Raw genomic sequence first — 10,182 nt, forward strand, 5'->3', positions numbered from 1 at the left:
TGTTTGAGTCATCTGGAATGATTTGTACAATGGACGCCTTTCTGTGGAACACCTGCTCTCTGCAGCAAGATTACATGGGTTGATCTGTGGTAGACATACCTTGGAGGGGTACTGGCCGCACTGAGGGGAACAAGTGAAGACTGAGGGAGGCAGGTTAGAAGATGCATGTTGCACCACTCGGATAACTTATGAAAAGAACTTTGAATAATATAATATTGCTGGTTTAAGACCGCAAAAAAAAAGTGATTTGAAGTTACTGTCTATTAATGCTAAACATGGTTTTTTTTAATTATTACATTATCCAAATGTTGTACATACCAACCTGCCTATTGTTTCTAAGTTGGAGAGTAGGGAGCAAAAGGCCACACATACCCATTTTTATTTCTAGATCACATGCAAATGAACTTGGGAAAAGGGCAACTATTTTTCTTCTTGCCACCATCTTTCACAAGAAATCTTGTCTTTTATTCTCCCAGTGAAAGAACCTTGCTGCCACCTTGTGGGCAGAGGTTGGCAACTATGCAAACTGAGAAAGAGATTAAGGAAGTTTTCTGAGAGAGAGAGAGAGAGAGAGAGAGAGAGAGAGGCTGGAGACAGAGTATAACTTTTTCAGAGCACAGAAGGTGATTTGAATGAGGGATTGCTCATGTGTGAATTTGAATGAGGGATTGCTCTATTCCCACTTCACTTCTGATAAACAGGTTTTGCAGGTTTCTGCAGAGATTCAAAAACCTGTTTTTGAAACTTGTTTGGCCAGAATTGACAGTGGAACAAAAGAAATCTGCCTGTATACCATGTCCAGCAAAGCACCTCTCAAACCAATTTTTAATCGTCTCTATTATCTGTCTCCAGCCTCTGTGTGTGAGAGAAATCACGGGACTACTTTTATTATTGTGCAGTGTTTTAAGAAATACACAAATCAGTCATGTAGATGTATACATATAGTAGGAGTACCTTGCAGCATTATGTTTCTGTGGGAGAAGGTTTTTGTTTTTTTAACCCTTTGATAAAAAGATACAAACTGCTTGTCAGCTTGTTATTCCTTATCATATGGGGGAAAGCAGAGATGTATCCTGAGTCACTGAGCCACCTACTGGCTACTCTGAGATTCTAGCAATGCATGAAAAGGGCAAGAAGATGTGATTAAGACTGCCAAGGCAAGAGACTTAAAAAATGGCTCAGCCAGATTGTTTTTGTTTTGTTTTGATCTCTGGGCCAATTTAATCATAATTTTGAGCCATAATTTTAGTCTTATAAACCACCTAATGGCGCAGCGGGGAAGTAAGTTGCCGGTTCGAATCCCCACTGGTATGTTTCCCAGACTATGGGAAACACCTATATCGGGCAACAGCGATATAGGAAGATGCTGAAAGACATCATCTCACACTGCACAGGAGAAGGCAATGGTAAACCCCAACTGTATTCTACCAAAGAAAGCCACATGGCTCTGTGGTCGCCAGGAGTTGACACCGAATCAATGGCACAACTTTATTTTTACCCTTACCACATACATATTTTTACAGTATGTATGTCCCCTGCTAACTGGGCAAAGAGGCACCTTTTACCATAGTGATTCTCTTTATTGAGCAGGGGAGAGTAACTGGCCCTATCCACCCCCAGCACAGTACCTCCAGTGCCTGTTGCTAGTGTATATCTTATGTTTGTTTGTTTGTTTGGAATGTGAGCCATTTGGGGACAGGGAGCCATCTTCATTTATTATTTCTCTGTGTAAACCGCCCTGAGCCATTTTTGGAAGGGCAGTATAGAAATCGAATAAATAAATAAATAAATAAATAAATAAATAAATAAATAAATAAATAAAAATAATAATTGGCGCCCTGGGTGCAGTACCAAAAGACCTTGAAGAGCACCTCAACACCATAGGGGCCACAGAAATCACCATCAGCCAATTACAAAAAGCAGCTTTACTGGGAACAGCCTATATTCTGCGACGATATCTATAACAATTGGCAATAAAATTCTGGCATCCCAGGTCCTTGGGAAGGACTCAATGTCTGGATAATACAAACCAGTCAATAACACCTGTCTGACTGTGTAAACAAGAAATAATGAACGCTCAGATATTGTAAGTAAAACAAAATCAGCAATTGCGTTTTCACAGTGTGCATACTTGAAGAACCAGGTTACACATACATGCACACAAAGGCATCAGGTTACAGAGTTCATTTATTAATTACTTTATTTAAAATATTTCTGTACTGCCCAAAACTTGCGTCTCTGGGAGGTACATCCCTCTATAGTCCCAGGCTTGAGTCAAAGTAGACTGGGGTAACAGATCAGCAGGAGGAAGCAGCAGCAGCACTTTGGAGGGATTGTATTCATACATTTCCCTGTGCAGCTTCTGCACGCCACACTAGTATTTAGATATGCATGTGTACAATCAGAGGTTTGTACACGAGTCCAAATTCAGACGTTTGTGGTTCTGCGAACCAGTTTGTGCCGGTTCGGCCCAACCACAAACCAGTTTGGTGACAGTGCTGGGGGGCGGGCAAGTGGCACCTTTAGAAGTAAGTAATCAGGTCCTTACCTGTGTGCCCACAGCTCCAGGCAGCTTCCTGCTGCGGTGGTACTCCCTCCAGAAGCCCATGCATGGCAGCACGGTGCCAGCATGCACCTGATTTCCGCGTATGCGTGGGGGCCAGGTGCGTCCTGGTGCCACACCACCACCATGTGCAGGCTGCTGGGAGGAGTACCACTGCAGCAGGAAGGTGCCTAGAGTGGCAGGCATGCAGGTAAGGACCTGATTACTTACTTTTAAAGGTGTCGCTTGCAGCTTCCACCCCCGGCACTGCCGTCAAACTGCCAAACCGGTTTGTGGTTGGGCCGAACCAGAATGAACCGGTCCGTGGAACAGCAAACTGTTCCTAATTTGAGCCAGTGCACAAACCTCCGTTCGTGCACATGCCACAAGGCCTAGCAGAAAGTGCTTGCTATTAGCTCCACCCAGGTAGAAGAATGTCTGAAATCAAAAGCTGGCAACCCTACTGAGCTGAACCAAACCACCTGTGTTTGCTGGGAGTGGCATGCTGTGGCCTCCTAGAGAGCTGCAGGTCTCTACTTGTGGAGGTTGTTCTTGCATTTGGGCAAAACTCCCTAACCCATTGACTAAAAGAAATCCTTCAAGCTAGTTTGGTTAATCAAGGCTGGGAGCTGTTTCAGCTGCTGGAACCTAAGGAAAGAATGCTGTCTGGTAGATGCATGCCAACAAGCATGATTGATTACTACTTATTTTTCTCCAGCAGGGCTTTGTTATTTCTAACAGTTACAGCACTGGTAGAAATTCAACAGATAAAGTCTTTCCCCACCATCACATTCTGTGCTTGGGAATGTTGCACCTGTTAAATATCTGCCTGTCCATTAAAGGCAAAGAAACCCTGCCAGTAGTGGGGTGGGGGAAGGCAGTGACCTTACCAGCAGGCTGTGAGAAAGAGACTGAGATAGCACCAACAGCAGTCAGAGCTTATGAGAGGTGGGGGACATGCATTCAAATAAGATAAATAAAGTTGCATCATTGTGAATATGTGTTGGGGGTTGTAATTTTTATCCCCTAGGTAATTAGCAGAGGACTAAAGAAGCTACCCACTCCAGTTACAGAGTTTAGTTGTTGCAGCTATTTATAGAAGACACATGGAGATTCTTGTAGGATTAAATGTTAAGTATTTATTGGTGAAGTATACTTTGGATAGAAAAGACCTAACCCTAATCTACAGAACTACATAATGAATAGGCAGAGAGAGAGAGAGAGAGACAGAGAGAGATGTTTCCCTCTGCTCCCTGAGAGGAAAGGAAGGGATTCTGAGATTCAACAGGAAATACCTGAAGAGTCAGATCAGGGGTCATAGAGTAGAGACAGGTAGAACAGTCAGAGAGACCCTTACTCACTATCTCTACTCCCAATGCCCCTAGTGGTCATTCGGATAGTTGGTGCAAAAGGTCAATGCAATGGAAGTCCATCTCTAACAATACGCAGTGGTGGTCCAAGAGTTCCATATGCCAGAACAGGCCACTCTCCCTTTTAAAAAATGATGGTGCCAATAGCCACCACTTGATTGTGTGTGCATGCCCACACACACACACACACACACCCCTCTGCTATCTCCTCCTCTGCTGTGGCAATAGCCACCACCACCACCACCACATGAATAAGTTCTTCTCCAGTGCATTTCCAATACACTCTGACTTTCCTAATTTCCTCTTTGGCTTCCTCCCCTGCTAACAGGCCAGCAGCAGGAAAGTGAGGAGGCAGAGGCAACGGCAGTAAGGAGGAGGAGGAGACCGTGGCAGAGCACAGCTCAGATTTCAGGAGATGGCCGAGGTGGTGGGAGTCATCTTGCCACCCTGCTGGCACCCCAGTAGTTTGCTGGCTGAGGCAACCACCCCCAGGTCTATGGACATTTCTGATTATTGAGTTGCCCTCATACCCTGTACTAAAAAAATTGTCTCCTAATTAAATACCAAAGAATTCTGAATTCCATGACTTGTAAGAATTAAGCAAATGTGTGCATATTTTGTACACCGCCTAGAGATGTACATATCAGGGGGTATAAAAATATGATAATTAAATACATATTTATTTCTCTATCTGCATAATTTATTTGGCTTTTCCTAGCCATGGAGTTGTCAGCTTTTTTATGGCTCCTGCCCCTTTACTAGACTATTTGCATGTGCTCCTGCTCATTTCCATGCCATGGAAAGCTTCATCTGCTCAGCTCTGCAGTTCAAGCTACACATGAGTAGGCCAGGCCTCCTCCACCACCACCCCCGCCCCCGGGCAGTTGACAACCCAAAGGAAGAGGAGGAGTTCTGCAGGAGCAAGTGAACACCAGCAGTTCTGCTCAGCCCCCAATAGTCTTTGAAGATCTCACCAGCCCCTGCCTGAATATCTTTTGGTTCTGCTGCCAGAAGAAGCTTTTTTCCTTCCTACATCAAAGCAAGATTCTCAAGGCACCAAAGCTTCAAGGCAATTGCACATGGCCCCTGGTTAAAGCATAAAGGTAAAGTGTGCCGTTGAGTCGGTGTTGACTCCTGGCGACCACAGAGCCCTGTGGTTTTTCTTCGGTAGAATACAGGAGGGATTTCCCATTGCCATCTCCCACACAGCTTGTGGTGATGCCTTTCAGCATCTTCCTATATCACCGCTGCCTGATATAGGTGTTGCCCATAGTCTGGGACCTTGCATAAATTGCTAGTTTCCTTCTGTTACAAAGCTTTTAAGATTCCAATAGTCTTATCTTCTCAAAGAGACTCATGGCATGAGCCAAACAAATTTAAGCATTATAATCCTATGGATTTCAGTGCAACCTATAAATGCTTCTGTTTGACTAGTTTTTTTTAAAAAAACATATCTGCAGAGTTTTGGTCCTACAAACTGGGTTGCTATGCTAACTTCTTCTTTTCTTTTACATGCCCTTCCTTCTGTACCTTGATCTGCAGACATTAGTAGGCAATAATTGTCATCTCCATGCTGCAAAAACTTGACCTACTGAATTCGGCAGAACTTATATTAAAGGCATAGTAGCAGACCATAATATTTTTTTCTGGACAGTTGGCAAGCCTGAAAATGGGAAGAACTGGCTTCTCAGGTTCTTTGAACCCGTCTGTCCTATTATAGCTCCAACCCTGACTCAGACCTTGGGACTCTCTGGCTACTGGCAGAAAGGGTAGATCTCGATAGAAACAGAATTCCATTTCCCCGTTTGCAGAAAATGTGATGTAGTTCTTCACTCCCTCAGAAAGCTGGTATACAGGCTAAGAGTGTGAGCTGTGAACAAGGAAGTCCACAGTTCAAATCTTCCCCCAGCCATGAACTATGAACTTACAGAGCCTTTGGATGGGGCGGTTTATAAATGGAATGAAAGAATGAATAAATGAATGAATAAATAAAGGACTTAGCCCAGTGTTCTTCATCACTGTAAGGCCCAGGAGACAGTGGCAGCTCCCATCACCTTTAAGTGAGCTCCTGGCTTACTGTTTGTTAGGCCTGTGCAAAGCTTCGGCTGAAGCTCAATACCCCACACAGTCTCCTTGGACCACATGGAGGCACCTGTTCCCACCACAGAGTGCTGTGTTTCATGCAGAGCAGGGGGGGCTCCTTTAAGGGCAATGGAGCCCTTTCAAGCCCCAGTGCCAACTTGGAAGGCGTGCATGGAGCACCCACCCCCCGCCACTACACTGGGGAGCATGCAGCACTGCACAGAGGTCAGCATGGTAGGGAACGACTATCACACTGAAGTCTCTTTGCCAAAATGGTGAAGATGATTGCCTTTGGCCGCTCATTTGCAATAGAAAAAAACAATACTGATCTCCCTTATTGGGCTGTTGTCAGGGTTATTGGGATCATGTATGTGAAGTGATTAGAACCTTGGATAATTCTATATACTGTAAATGCTAAACACTATTTCTTCATTTTAAAAAATTATGCCATATTTTTTGTTGTCCCTCATTGTTCTCCTTCATCAATTTATACTCGAATTAATTATTCCTTAATATACCTTTATTCTCCTTTTCTATCCCCAATTAAGGTGGTGAGAGAGGTAACTGGACAGTGTGTTTAAAATGTCAGTGAGGCTATTCACACGTGTGGAGGAAACTGGGATAAGGGAGCCCAGCCCAGTTTCCCACACATGTGTGAACTACCAGGAGCCATGTGGCTACCGGTGGTTAGCCCACTTAATTGCCACCCCACCCCCAATGAGGTTAGTGAAGTGAGTGCTCTGCTAACCTCATTTAGCTGATTGTGAGTTGCCACAGTGCGGTTCCACACCACGGCGACTTGCAGGTAGACCCTCAAATGGGAGGCAACAGCAAGCCTCCCGGCCTCGGGGGTCATGTGGGCGGCCAATCCGGCCGCCCAGGGCTAGCTTGAGGATCATCTGCAGGGGGAGCAGGCTTGACGCGCTCTCCCCACAGAACTCTATTAGGCTTTACACACCGATCGTGTGTCGAGCCTCAGTGCCTGCTTATCAGTGGAATTCTAACCTGTGCTAATACAGGTGAAACTCGGAAAATTAGAATATCGTGCAAAAGTCCATTAATTTCAGTAATGCAAATTAAAAGGTGAAACTGATATATGAGACAGACGCATTACATGCAAAGCGAGATAAGTCAAGCCTTAATTTGTTATAATTGTGATGATCATGGCGTACAGCTCATGAAAACCCCAAATCCACAATCTCAGAAAATTAGAATATTACATGGAACCAAGAAGACAAGGATTGTAGAATAGAACAATATCGGACCTCTGAAAAGTATACAGTGTACTGTGCTTGATTGGCCAGCAAACTCGCCTGACCTGACCCCATAGAGAATCTATGGGGCATTGCCAAGAGAAGGATGAGAGACATGAGACCAAACAATGCAGAATTGCTGAAGGCCGCTAATGAAGCATCCTGGTCTTCTATAATACCTCATCAGTGCCACAGGCTGATAGCATCCATGCCACGGCGCACTGAGGCAGTAATTGCTGCAAAAGGGGCCCAAACCAAGTACTGAATACATATGCATGCTTATACTCTTCAGAGGTCTGATATTGTTCTTTTCTTCAATCCTTGTCTTCTTGGTTCCATGTAATATTCTAATTTTCTGAGATTGTGGATTTGGGGTTTTCATGAGCTGTACGCCATGATCATCACAATTATAACAAATTAAGGCTTGACTTATCTCGCTTTGCATGTAATGCATCTGTCTCATATATCAGTTTCACCTTTTAATTTGCATTACTGAAATTAATGGACTTTTGCACGATATTCTAATTTTCCGTGTTTCACCTGTAAATTAAGAGTATGCAACCATGAGGCAGTTAATTTTCCTAGATTCATTAAGTCAGAGTAAAATAAATGTCATTTTTTAAAATATATATATATGAATTACTCTCTACACTACAAATTTATGATGGATTTCTATCTGTGTAACCATCATGCCTTCTTCCCAGGAATCCTAGGAATTATAGCTTGATGCGGGGGTCCCTTGAATCCCATGCAGTTTGATGGCCGGGTCTAAGAACCTTAGCACTCCCTCCCTCCCAACAGAACGATAGCTCCCAGAATTTCCTGGGAAGAGGGAAGGGCAAGTCAGTAGTTTAGATAGGCCACTGAAGGCTTCTGTCCCACTACAAAGAGAGATGCTTGAACTTGCTCTCCTAGCCATACCCACCAGTGAGGGTGGTTGCATCGTGCTGTTTTCGCAGCCCGTCAGGGTTAGGGGCAGAAGCCGTCAACTCCTCGCTGAGCAGGAAAAGGGGATGGTTATCAGAATGGCTCTGCTTCAAGTAGATCTCCTCCAACGTTGATGTGTCCAGTTTGGCTGCTGTCGCAGGGGAGGATGTGGCTATCACACAGGCAGCACAGCACTGGGCCTTGGTAGGGGAGGATGATGCTGGACCCTAATTCTGCTCCACGCCTGAGGAAAGAAAGGCAGGCATCAGTGTGCGGAGAGCTGGAGGAAGAACCAAGGAGTCACAGGCTACACTTGGCTCTCCCCTCTTGCTCTCAATCATCAAGACCCCATTACTGTATCACCGTTGGTTCTAGGATCTAGAAGCCCCATGGAACTGCCTTTCTTCCCTTGCTGTCCAGAGTTCATGAGCTGTGACCTTTGACCATAAGACCAACAGTGCAGAGTCACTAAGATGTGCATAGTTACTCTGCACAATGGCAGAAATGCACTCTGCATAAGCCCAGAGGCACCCATTATTAATCCAAAACATGTTGTAGAAATGGAATCTTTCCTGAAGAACCTCTAACTGAGATGAATGCCCTAATGTAGTCAGCAGCAAAGAAGCAGAGAGTTTTCAAATGTAAGGACTTTAAGCTGCTTCAGGGGGCGGCTTGGAGCCAACCTATCTGCAAACACTCTAAAAGGTAGTACATGTGAATACTCCCTTTAAGTGGTGCTCCGGGCAGCTCCTTTCATTTTGGAAGAAAACAGGACATTTTGTTTTGATGTCCTTCAGGTGAGGAGTGCCCACAAGGATGGTAAAGGCTGGCATAATGCCGACAATTTATTATAGGACACATGCTGAGTTTGTGACATCAACAGCTGCACAGTCACCTGGGGGTGAGGGTTGATAGGGATGTGTAAAACATCAAGTGCCGGTCGGTTTGCACCAGGCGGCAAAGCTGGAAGGAGATGGACTTCGCTCCCTAGGTCACAAGGCTCTTGCAGATTCAGCATCACAATCTAAATCAAAATATGGAAATAGTAGGTGGGTAGAGGGCACTGGAAGGGCTTGAGTCAAATTATTCTTAAGCTCTCTCCCCCACTCCATTTATTCTTTTAGCTGCATGTTGCTGTTTTTTGATGTCTGAGCATCAGACTTCGTAGCAATGGTAGACAACTAGGCAGGCAGGTACTCCAATCCAAACAAAGCACAAAGTCCCTTCCCCGCCCCCATTCATTTGCCTCCACCAGCATACTCATAGCTGACGGTAAGGCTGAAATTTGTGTTTCTGGAAGTGTTATATGCTCCAGCTGTCCCGATTTACCTGGGATGATAAAATTGCTAATACGGAACTTTCAGTCCTCTCCATCTAGTTTTCAAAAGATAAGTGAAGAGTGGTCCAGTGGATGTCTCTTGTCTAGTGGGCTTGCATAGATAATGCACACATGTTCAGACATCACGTGGAACCATGGTTTAGTCCTGGTTCCGTCTGATATCTCCTAGCCTGATATCTCCTAGCCTCCTAGGTGTATCCCCCCCTGCCATTTGTGTACAAATGGAGGGAGGATTTTGCTTCCAGTCCCGGCTTAAAACAAGCCAGAATTTGCTGTGATGACTGAACATGGCAAATCTTGGTTTGTTTTAAACAGTTTGAAAACAAGCCAATCCTGGTTTGGGAAGGGCTAGGCCCCTGGTCCAGAGATCCACTGACCAGAAAACCAAAAAGACAAAGAAAGGGTCAGAAACATTTTATCTTTGAACCCATATGAGTTCACGTGCCCTGTACGTTATCTAGAAAGGTGCAATAAAAGAGCCATTTACAACAGGGGCAACTCCCGAATGGATTCTCTCTCGAAAGGCATATATACTTGAAATTGGTGGTGGTGATGTGTGTGTGTGTGTGTGTGTGTGTGTGTGTGTGTGTGTGTGTGTGTGTGTGAGCTTAGTGGAACCATTTACATAGCCTGGTGTGTGTTTGTACCTCATCACCCTCCTTCCTTCCT

This window comes from Hemicordylus capensis, chromosome 6 (genome assembly GCF_027244095.1).
Source record: "Hemicordylus capensis ecotype Gifberg chromosome 6, rHemCap1.1.pri, whole genome shotgun sequence".
Lineage (NCBI taxonomy): Eukaryota > Metazoa > Chordata > Lepidosauria > Squamata > Cordylidae > Hemicordylus > Hemicordylus capensis.